The sequence below is a fragment of the Rhodamnia argentea genome, chromosome 4 (genome assembly GCF_020921035.1).
Source record: "Rhodamnia argentea isolate NSW1041297 chromosome 4, ASM2092103v1, whole genome shotgun sequence".
Taxonomy (NCBI): domain Eukaryota; kingdom Viridiplantae; phylum Streptophyta; class Magnoliopsida; order Myrtales; family Myrtaceae; genus Rhodamnia; species Rhodamnia argentea.
The window spans coordinates 29409909-29422256 of record NC_063153.1 but is presented as its reverse complement, the minus strand read 5'-3'; the positions used below and the strand labels follow the sequence as shown (position 1 = coordinate 29422256).

The following is a 12348-nucleotide window of genomic DNA, read 5'->3' as shown; positions in this document are numbered from 1 at the left end:
ACATAGACTTGCAGTAAGCCGAACCATTATAAACTATGTATACAAATTTTTCTATCCCTCAACTCTTATTTACTGCATCTAATAGTATTTTGCACACTAGAGAATCTGATTATAGTCCAATCTTTCTTCAGACGTTGGCTTTACATGATATAGATAGACAACCAATCAACAGACATCTGCGCAGCAGGTGTCTCATCCCAACCATCATCACTATTCATGTTACAATCACTTCTTTTTTTATCTAATCATTCATCTTTTTTCGTAATCAAGAGTCATATCTTTACACGTAACATACTAACTCAACACTAACTACCTACCTAAGTCTTGCACTCCATATCATGTTTGTTATTTTCCTTTTATTATTTTTGTTTTTTCATCATATTTATTATATTAATTTATGTTGCATATATTTTTTGTTATTTTCATTTCCTTTTCAGTAACACGATTATATATACCTTCCTGCTCAGATCCGCTAACGTTAGCATTGAATTTTTTTTTACCACCAAACCACCCCCTTTTGTCTTTAATACACACTAACACACATCACAGTTCCACTCATTCTCATTTACCAAAACATACACTCATGTATTCTCGTGTTCATAACTCAACATGATCCAGCAAAAACTAATCAGAACGTCATGAACAAGTTCCAAATGTACCAAAACCTGTTCAATTCAGAAATAATCATATGACCATCGAGATTAACTCGGTTTCACTTGAACTTGGCAAAAACCCATCAGCATCAATCCAGTTTCATTCAAGTGGTTCTCAGCCATACCCAGAAACACAGAATCAAATCCATTACATATGAACACCGGGAGTCTACACCAAACTGTGATATTTAGTAACGAACTTTAAAATGAATGACTTCTGGATATACCAAACTGAGGATTTCTCTTAGCAACGTCTTCACCTATGTGTGTAAGCTCGACATTTATCGCTCCATTGGTGCACCCTCCATCTCCATCATTAGGAAGTCCATGTGCTGCAGATGGCATGCCTTGCTCATTGTTTATGTTGTCGTTGTTTTGGCTGAAGTCTCTTGACAGACTGCGAGGGAAGTTAGTGTTTTCTAAAGTTGCAGCAGCTGCAATCTCATTGCCACCATCATCCTTATTTCTATCTCTTGATCTGCCTTTCCTAATTGTATGGGAATTGAGGTCTCTTTGGTAAAATATTGTTCCCAATGCAACAATTTTCTCCCACACTGAACCTGAAGAACTTGTTACGACATGCCAATTTCTTGCAACGAACATGTCCATGAAAATGAAGAGAGCTAAAGCTGCAGTAGCTCCGGCAATCATAAATAGGTTCCAGAAACTTTCAAGACCCAAGCTGTTGGAAGAAACCGAGTTAGTTGAATCGAGGCAGTTGGTTTTCGATGTCAGCCATGTGTTTTCGATTTCTATTATTTTAGGCCCTTCTATTACATTAAGGATTGCTCGCGAAATATCCAATACCAGCGGAGACCCTCGAGGGAAAACCTGTAAACCAAAAGCAAGACATGAGATTTTTCAATAACGACTAGTCCTAGTAATTGGAAATTTTGAGGGTTTTCTTTTCTGGGCTAAAATTGAGAGATTGAGGACTTACGAAGCCAAATCCAGCAGTTTTTATCGTTGGGATCATGGTATATCTATGGCAATATTGAGAAAGAATAAGCTTAATGTAGGGGATTTCGTCCAATGCTGCTGCAATCCCGCCCATTGCACTACCCTTGGAAAGAAGTGCATCGCATTGTTCAGGAGAATGATAAGATATAAGTCTGGAATCATCGAACTTCATTTGTTTTAGTATTCCATAAACGAAAGAGCCGTGCTGGTAACCCACTCTTTCTCCACTCTTTTGGAGCTGATTGACGCCGGGAGAAAGCACAGAGAAGTAGGAGGTAACACAAGTGAGGAATTAAGGGATAGAATACTCGCTACCAGTGGGAATCCACCCAAAGGATAAGAGTAGAACCAAGAACTCCTTCTTGTTAATAAGCCAACGGCTCAAATACATTTTCATTCAATAAGTCTGCCGTTCTCATTCATCGAAATGCCCTAATATAGGAGAACATGGAACAACCCTCCAAGCTTGAGTAAATGAGGCTTTTAGGAAATATCGAAAGACTTTGGAAAATAGAGAACACAATTAAAGTCTAGGAACTAGAACTTGACTCTTAAGAAAGACGCGATACAATTTAATAAGACTTGGAAATCTAAAGATTACGCAACTACTCTTGAAAAGATAAGAAATTATTAATGCCCTTCGACACCTTCAAGGATTGCTCCGGCATCATACGCTTCTGCTATGTCAAAACTCGTCCCCGAGTTTCCCTCATTGTCTTCTTCATGGTAAGGAGAAAGATCAGCAACATTGAATGTTGCAGAAACAACATACTCACTAGGGAGTTCAATCTTGTATGCTTTGTCACCGATCCTTTGCAGAATTTTGAAAGGTCCATCGGCTCAGGGCTTTAATTTTTCATGGCGACCTCGAGGAAATCGTTCCTTCTGAAGATGAAGCCAAACCAAATCTCCTTCTTTGAAAGCCGCAGACCGTCGATGCTTGTTTGCTCTTTCTTGATACTTGGCATTGTGCTTCATAATTCTTTCTCGAATCCGGGAATGGAGCCTTTTTAAATAATCAGCATGTGCTTCAGCGTCTCCGCTAAAATGATGAGTGATGGGAAGTGGAGCTAAGTCCAATGGACAAATAGGATTTTTCCCATACACAATTTCAAAAGGACTCGTTCCGGTTGTTTGGCTTGAAGAACGGTTGTAAGCAAATTCAGCTTGAGCCAAAGTGAGATCCCATTGTCGCAAATTACTTCCAATTAAGCTCCTCAATAAATTTCCCAAATTTCGATTAACAACTTCAGTTTGCCCATCGGTTTGGGGATGATGAGAAGAACTGAATTGAAGAGTTGTGCTGAGCTTTTTCCAAAGTGTACGCCAAAAATGACTGACGAATTTGGAATCCCGATCGGAAGTCATTGTCTTTGGAATGCCATGAAGTTTCACAATCTCTTGGAAATAGAGATTCGCCATATGAATCGCATCCAATGTCTTGCTACATGGCACGAAATGCGCCATTTTGGATAATCGATTAACGACCACCATGATTGAATCTTTACCCTTTTACGTTCGAGGTAAGCCAACCACAAAATCAAGACTCACATCTTCCCAAGGAGCCATTGGTACCGGCAATGGAGTGTACAAACCGGTGTTTTGAGCATGACTTTTGGCAATATGACAAGTTCGACAATGATCCACATGCCGCATGACGTCTTTCTCCATTCGAGGCCAATAAAATTTTTCTTTGACAAGAGAGTACGTCTTGTCTCTTCCGAAATGACCTGCTAAGCCTCCTCCATGAGCTTCTTTGATAATGGCTTCTCTCAAAGAACCTCTAGGTATGCATAGACAATTATTCTTGAAAAGAAATCCATCTTGTAGAAAGAATTACTGAATTGGACCTTTGGAACAATCTTTCCAAATCTTACCGAAATCTGGATCATCTTCATAAAGCTCCTTGATCACGTCGAAGCCTATAACGTTCACTTTCATAGTGGAAAGCAATGAATGTCGACGGCTTAATGCATCCGCAACGCGATTAAGAACTCCAGCTTTATGTTTGATGAGAAAAGTGAAAGCTTGAAGAGACTCAACCCACTTGGCATGTCGAGTATTGAGTTTATGTTGAGTATTTATATACCTTAAGGCTTCATGGTCCGAATAAAGAACAAACTCTTTGAACAATAGATAATGTTGCCAATGATCCAAAGCCCGAACAATAGCATAAAATTCCTTATCGTAAGTAAAGTAATTCTTACGGGAATTATTCAACTTTTCACTAAAGAACGCAAGTGGCTTTCCTTCTTGGCTAAGAACCGCACCAATTACGACATTAGAGGCGTCACAGTCAACTTCAAATACTTTAGTAAAATCTGGAAGTGCAAGAATAGGAGCCTTGGTTACCTTCTTTTTAAGGAGTTTGAAGCTATGTTGTGCCTCTTTCGTCCACTTGAAATTTCCTCCCTTCAAGCATTCTGTAATAGGAGCAATGATGGTGCTGAAATGCTTGATGAATCGACGGTAAAAAGAAGCCAAGCCATGGAAACTCCTGACATCATGAATCGATGATGGCACCGGCCAACTCAAGATCGCCTCCACCTTGCTGGGATCCATCTTGATGCCTTCTTCAGAAATGACATAGCCCAAGAAGATAAGGATATCGGTAAAAAAATGACACTTCTTCAAGTTCGCATACAATTTTTGCTCCCGTAGAACCCGAAAAACTTGTCGAAGATGCTCCAAGTGTTGTTGTTTTGTCAAACTATAGACAAGAATGTCATCGAAGTAAACAACAGCAAAGCTGCCAATAAATGATTTGAAAATATGATTCATGAGGCGCATAAAAGTACTAGGAGCATTAGAAAGGCCAAAAGGCATGACCATCCACTCATAGAGGCCATCTCTGGTTTTGAAAGCGGTTTTCCATTCGTCTCTCGTCCGGATTTGATGATATCCACTCTGAAGATCAATTTTGGAGAAAATAGTAGCACCATAGAGTTGATCGAGAAGTTCATCGAGCCAAGGAATAGGAAAGCGGTACTTGATAGTAATTTTGTTTACCGCTCTACTATCAATACACCTACGCCAGGAACCATCCTTCTTCGGCACAAGAAGGGCGGGGGCAGCACAGGGACTCATACTTTCCCTCACCATACCTTTAGCCATAAGCTCATCGACTTGCCGTTGTAGCTCTTCATGCTCCTTTGGACTCATTCGATAAGCTGCTTTGTTAGGAATAACAGCTCCTAAAACGAAATCAATATCTCTAATGGGTGGAAGACCAAGTGGAATTTCTTCCGGAACAACATCCGAAAATTCACGGAGTACAGGTGTTACCCGAGCAGGAACATCGTAACGTTCTTCATTCTCCTCTAACACCACAAGAGCATATGCCTCCATCGAATCCTTCAAAGCTTTATCGACTTCAGATTTAGAGAGCAAGTTATTTCCTTCCCCAATCTTTCTCGAAAGCATAAGTATTTTTGTACCCATCATGCTTTGTTTTTCTATCGAATTGCCAAGACCTCCCAAGAAGCAAATGGCAAGCATCCATGGGGACAACGTCACACCACACTTCATCGAAATATTTCTTTCCAATGGAGAAATCAACGAGACAATGTTTATCGACTCGTACCTCGTTTCCCTTGCGAAGCGTAGAGAGCTTGTATGGTTGTGGGTGCTTCTCCATTTTAAGGCGCAATTTGTCCACCATCGTTGTTGCCACAACATTTTCACAGCTTCCTCCATCGATGATAACATCGCACACCTTTCCATGAGAGGTACATCGAGTGTGAAAAATATTGTTCCGAAGCCACATACCGTTTTCGTCGGGAATAGCATTCAAGATTCGACGAAGGATTAGAGACTCTCCTTGGTCGCCATAGATGACCCCATCTCCCTCCTCTGGTTCTTCGTCGAAACTAGGGGAGTCTTCATGATTGTCTTCTTCAAGTTCTTCCTCCACTAGAGAGACAATCTTACGATTTGGACAATCGGAAGCAATATGTCCAAACCCTTGGCATTTGAAACATTTGATAGAATTAGAGCAATTGGAACTCGATGCTCCACTATTCTTCAACACAGGTTTCGCGGCGATAGCTTTTGATTTAGGAAGAGAAGAACTCTCCCCTTTAGAATAGTTTTCTTTGTTTCGATGTCGCGAACTCGCATGAGCCTCTTTAAGTTGATGTTCAACCTTAAGAGCAAGTTGACAAACATCATTATAAGTCCAATAAGGCTGAAGTTGGACAACATTACCAATCTCATATCGAAGTTCACCAAGGTACTAAGCAGCGGTTTGCTCCTCCGCCTCGAAAACATCACAGAGCATCATAAGATGATCGAATTCCATGATATATTCCTCCACAGGCAACTCCTTGTGCTTCAAATTGTGGAATTGGAGGAAAGTATTCTGACGATAGTTCATCGGTAGGAACTTCTTCTTCAATTCTTTTCTCATCTTCTCCCATGTGACGATATGACTTTTTCTGTCACGAGATCTTTGCTTCTTCAAGTACTCCCACCAAATAGACGTGTGCTTTTTAAGCTTAATGGAGACGAACTTTACCTTTCGATCATTCGGTGTGTCTTGATAGTCGAAAATCCTATCGATCGTGTATAACCAATCCATGAATTCTTCGGGTTGAAGCTTCCCTTCAAATTCAGGAATATCAATCTTCACATATGAATCTCGATGAAATCCATGAGGATTTTGATGCTAACGTCGAGGAAGCCTCTCCTCACTAGAAGCATCACTTTAAGCGGTAGCAAAGGGATTGACATCATCTTCGTCGGAGGGAACACCATCTGAATCGTGACGCTGATCATCACATCCCGGATGTTCGAAGCGTTGCAAACGCTCCCGTAATTGCTGCACTTGTCTCCTTAAATCATCCACCTCCACGTCTCGTAGGTCTCTCCGTCGAGCCATCGGGGAATCAACGTTTGGTCCACGTCGAAGACGACCAGCCATTGAACCTAATGCTCTGATACCAACTTGACGCCGGGAGAAAGTGTAGAGAAGTAGGAGGTAACACAAGTGAGGAATTAAGGAATAGAATACTCGCCACTAGTGGGAATCCACCCAAAGGATAAGAGTAGAAACAAGAACTCCTTCTTGTTAACAAGCCAAAGGCTCAGATAAATTTATCATTCAACAAGTTTACTGTTCTCATTCATTGAAATGCCCTAATATAGGCGAACATGGAACAACCCTCCAAGCTTGAGTAAATGAGACTTTTAGGAAATATCGAAAGACTTTGGAAAATAGAAAACACAATTAAAGTCTAGGAACTAGAACTTGACTCTTAGGAAAGATGCTATACAATTTAGTAAGACTTGGAAATCTAAAGATTACTCAACTACTCTTGAAAAGATAAGAAATTATTATTGCCCTTCGACACCTTCAAGGATTGCTCCGGCATCACTAATCCACATCGTTCACGGTTGGTTGAAGATTTTGAACCACCAAAAGAGAGCTCAAGCTTGCAGTATAACTTTGCGTTAGTATAAGTACCACAAAAACCCATACGATCACAACGAATCTGGCTAGGTTGCTAAATACTCTCTCCCCTACAATCCAATTTAAGGAAACCACCTCAATTGTGCAAGAACGATATGTAAATAGTAATGTTCCGTTGATGCATTAAAGTGAAGGGTGATTACTTTGGGCAAAGACCATGGTTGAAAACGAGAACCAGAAGCTTGTGCCAACTTGATGTGCAGCCGGACCCCTAAAATCTTCATCAATTTGGTGTTCGAGAATCCATACGATCAATGCTATAAACCCAAAGAAGCACCCAGTTGTTAACCAAAGGTCCCAAGTGAGCGGCTTCAAGAAAGCCCAAGCATTCTTGCTCTTGTTGTCCTTGTATGGCACGAGCATTGCAACCCCCGATTCGGTGTATGGTAAGGTGAAGTTCACATATAATGATCTGTTCACAATGATCGTTATATCACCCACCACTGCATCATAATTCTATTCCAACAAAACGAAGAGGAATGTTTTCTTTGACAACCACATGATAGCATAGTAAGTTTCAACACGTAATCCAACGAAATTAAGCACTTGCTCACCTTGTAAAATACTTGATCGATCATGTCACTGTAATTGCCTGCTAGTTCCATTAGGCAAGGCAAACGGAATAAGATCATAAGCTACCGCATAAAGCAATTTTTCTGTGACGGTTTGAAAGATGTCGATACAATATCCAGTGACTTGGGATATATTTGTGCTAGGATCTCGAGTCACCGTCACGAATTGATTGAAACCGTTATTCGCCGAGACTAAAATTTTCAGCCTCTTGCCATTTGTGGGAATCTGCCATCCCTTGGGAATAGAGGTCGAATATCCAGGCCATATTATCGGTCCGAGATTACTCTTCAAGGTGGAATATTTGCTTGTGTCGAATGAATACAAATCTCTTATCAGCCCATTTTCTTGCGTCCAAAACCCAATCCCTCTTGCTGCATTTCCATTGAGATTAACGATCCGGAACACCGACGAATCTAGCTGCCCATCGACAAGTCTAAAATTTCCAATGAGGCCCATGAATGTCATGTTGGCTAGTTCTTGGAGAATTTTCTCACCATTTTGAGAGACCCCAAGAGTGTCGAGATCCGTTGCATCTATCAAAACATTCAACATCTAGAAGGTAAAATTGGTTGCACCCATTTCCTCGACAGCCATGGCCGGAGCCTAAGCAGCATCATAAGCCCAGTAGCCAAAAATGTTCAACGTAGGATTAAGGAAGGATGGATTGTCTTGTTCGAATTTCATCTTCCATCGGACCATGAAGTTGTCCAGGTTAGGTGTGTCCGGGATGCAAGTCTTGATGCCCAGTACTCCCTGCACCGAACTAGCGACAACCGATGAATCCACAGAACTCAATAAGTCAATGATTCCATTAGTCAAGATCCACACATAACTTTCGCTCATCATTCCCGCCTCTTTTGCTTTGGCAAATAGCCGAGCACCAAGGGTCGGTAACATGTGCACGACAAAGACCCTTGTTTGCATTGTCATTAACTTGTAGAGTTCCTGCAGGATTTGATCGTCCGTGGCCGAAGGAGGAATAAGGCTCCTATAGGGCACCGGCGTGTCGACTTCCTCCAAAGCATCGGTAAGAGAAGGTCTAATGCCTTCTCCAAACTGATTGTCCACATATATGACAACCGCTTCTTTCCAGCCAAAAGCTTGGACGATCGCGCTTATGGCATTCAATTGGGACGAGTCATTTTGCGCAGATCGAATGAAGTAAGGACTCCGAATCGACCTGAGGGAAGGACTAGTAGTAGAAAAAGAGATGATGGGTACATGAGACTTGTTTCCAAGTTCAATGATGAAGTCTGCTTGTGCTGAACTTTCAGGGCCTATTATGGCTTGGACGTGCTTATTCTTTATCAAATCAAGTGCTGAAAGGTTGAACCAGAAAAGACAGTGAAACAATAACAATACGGCAGATGATGGAAACAATACAATGAAAATAGAAATGTCTAAGGAAAAGGAAACGAAATAGTCTGAATTTGTACTTAATATTATCTAAATATATAAGTTTGCTTACTAGAAAATGTCTTCCTGTAGTACCATCAACTCATGTTAATAAAATATGGATGAAGTTGAATGCACAACTGAACTTTTTTCCATAATTGTTCGACATGTGGTTAAGATGGTAAACTCTGTTACTCTAACAGAGGTAAGCCAGACCTCTTACTTTGAAGGAAAATATGATATCTTACTCTCGAAACATAGGCAAGCGCTCCCATTTGATTTTATTTCAGACATGATGCAGAATTGAGTTAAAAGACAACAATTGTTTATGTTCAGGAAGCTCATATTTAGGTAAACTGCAGATATAATTAAGTAAACATAGTCCAACCCAATACCCACGAGGTTGTTCAAAGATAACAATTTATTTACCAGATTGCAGGCATTTGGTTGTCGCCTTTGATACTGTTTGGCATTTGATACTGCTAACCAAGCAGAAACTAGTTCTTTCAACAATAGTGAATTTCTTTCATGTATTGACAATTAAGGTTGAACTTGAAAGCCAAGTTGTTTATTTTGCCACCAGTAACCCCCAACTTCCATGGAAATGATTAATCTCTGGCTCAACTCAACACAGTTCGTTAACCACGATGTTTGGCTCAACGAGCGAAAAAAGAAACCGGTACATTGATTTGGAGATACGTGCGTAATTATGTACAGCGTTATTCTCCTTCCTCGCTGAAATGACAATTTTTCTAATCTGAAAATGTAGCATGTGTCTTTTGTGAGACGATATCTGACAAAGTTCACTTATCATCTACATGTAAACATAAGTTTATAGGGTTTCACTGCATTTAGAGCGTGACATGATCACAGGAGAGCTAAATATTCTACAAAGAAATTGATCAAACATTTCAAGTCCAACCATATCTCTCCTTCCAAGACCATAAAGAAAAACCATGTGGAAACGTTTTTATAGCAGATGAAACCTTGTATCCATAAATTCATGCATGCGCACATACATTCATGCAGTAATTATGTGAGTCTTATCATGAGTCCCACGTTATCGATGGTTGATATGGATTCGATTTACATAGTAAGTTCGAAAAAAAGAACAAATAAATAAAATGGTTCCACGGTCAAATGTTACACTCATAGAACAATCTCGTTAAGAAGCACAGCGTGGCGTGGATTGAACAAAACCCATGAATCCTCTCAAGCTAAGCGTCAGGCTGTCAGTCTCATACGACCGCAAGACTTGGAGAGATTTGTTCATATATTTCTGACTTTCCCAGTGTGAAAGAGATCAAATTGAATCTTAAGCCCCAACTTGATGTTATCTTTGATTCTATTAGAAGATAATATCCACATCTTTTTTCTTTTTGCAAAGATTAAAACCCCCTTGAAAATAATGCATATTGCTTTGAATGGAACACTCATTTTGTCGTCGTGCCAACGAAAATTTAACTGAGAATTCTTTTCAAATTTCAAATATATATAGAGGCTGAAATCTTCATATGATTGGTAAGTAGGTCATTATGAACATTAATTGGATTTATCTTGCATCACACAAGATGTGGGTCGACCCAAAACAAACCACTTCCAAGTTCAAGCAGAAATTTAACCCCATGAAGATTTGGTAAAAATAAAAGATAAACCCAAACAAACTTCCACAGGATCCACTCAAGTACACAAGTTTTAGCCCAAAGCTGATGTCGTTATATGATTTTGGACAAGTATCATGACTAGTCAGTTCATGAGAGAGAGAGAGAACCTGCAGCAGCAGCAGCAGCAACCTCATCTCGTTTGGAGTCTCTAACGTTGAGAACGAGCCTGGTCTTGTAGGAAGGGTTTGAACTATAAAAGTCAGAGAGAGACATGTTACTGCAGCTCAATCCCATCTGACCCACCCATGTCTCCAGATCTAGAACCACCCCAACATTCACTGGGATCGCTCTCGCATTGTTGTTATTACTGCTTTGCGCCACAGCAACGTGAGGGCCATCGCCGAAGGTCGCAACAATGGCCAAAAAGGAGAGAGCCAAAAAGGGGAGCTTTTCAGCATCGAACCAAATACTTGGTGGAATCATTGAAAAGGATTTTGGGAAAAGGCAGGAGTCTGTTTGTTTGTGTGAGAGAGACATGGAGGATATGATGACGACGACGTCGTATTTATAATGGGGAAGAGCTTTGAAAAGGAAGACACTGCATGGAGATGTCCCATTCAAGAATCCCTACAATTCTTTAACCCCGGATTGTTGTTTTCATTTTTTTTTTTTCCTGCTACCGCCATCTTGCTTAAGGAACTGATGATGAAACTTGGTTTATAAACTGCCGGAATGGCTCCAATTTAAGATGAAGAAACGTGGGTCCCCAATCTTATGTATGGTCGATGTATCATCTAATGATTTTTTGTTACTTTCTAGACTATGCCAACAAAACTTTGAAATCTTTCCCATATCTAACGTGGTAATTCTAGATTTTCTTCCTAATCCTTGGTCAACCTCATTTCCCTCATCTTGCTTCTTTGTTGCATTAACCGAACAGTTAACCTATCAAGCTATGTTTAACGGTTTAGATTTCAAGCTAGAAAGGATTGGATAGGATAAAATGTGAAATTCATGAATTTTTCTATATTCTATCGGTTGTTTGGGGAATTGTAGTGATAAAACTGGATATTTTCAGGTCCTAATCTTGAGCATTGTTTGGGAGGAACTGCAATAGGAATGTAAACGGACAAACGAAAATCCCTCTCACGCGGTCCTCACTGGCGATCGTGCTCCTTGCCGTGGGTCTTTAGGTGTGTCTAGCAAAGTCCTAACTAAGATAGGGTTGGTAGGTTTTATGAATAATGCATTGGTTTTTTTATTTATGTCATGGTTTGTGCATAACATATAATTGTCATACCTTTTGTTATTGCATCAAACATTGCACATATTGAGACCTCTGACCTTTGAGCCAAGAGGGCGGGATCATGTCTTTCATGTATTGCATATAATGTTTAACCTATTGTATGTGGAGTAAATTTCTATGCAGGATTAATCAAGAATATCATGTTTGCATCATAATGTTGAAGTTTAGTGATTATTTCATATCCTTGACAAATGTTGATGATTTTTTAATGACATCGCATGTTCTCGATAAACTTCATGAATATCGACGTACTTTAAGGCATCTTAATGTTTCTTGAGAATCATGAACATTGCATAATAGTTGCATTTAGATCATCTCTCTCGCATATAGGACTTACGTTGCAATTATATATAGGGTTAATTCACGCTCAAAATGTTCATGTTATGC

At 40.1% G+C, this 12348-nt stretch overlaps 1 protein-coding gene and 1 pseudogene across 1 annotated transcript in view; both read right to left on the bottom strand.

Moving 5' to 3' along the window:
* The window catches only part of LOC115729093 (glutamate receptor 2.1-like), a 380267-nt gene that overhangs the window by 169695 nt on the left and 198224 nt on the right, over nucleotides 1-12348 (bottom strand). The window lies entirely within an intron of this gene.
* Nucleotides 837-11272, bottom strand: LOC115748834 (annotated as a pseudogene).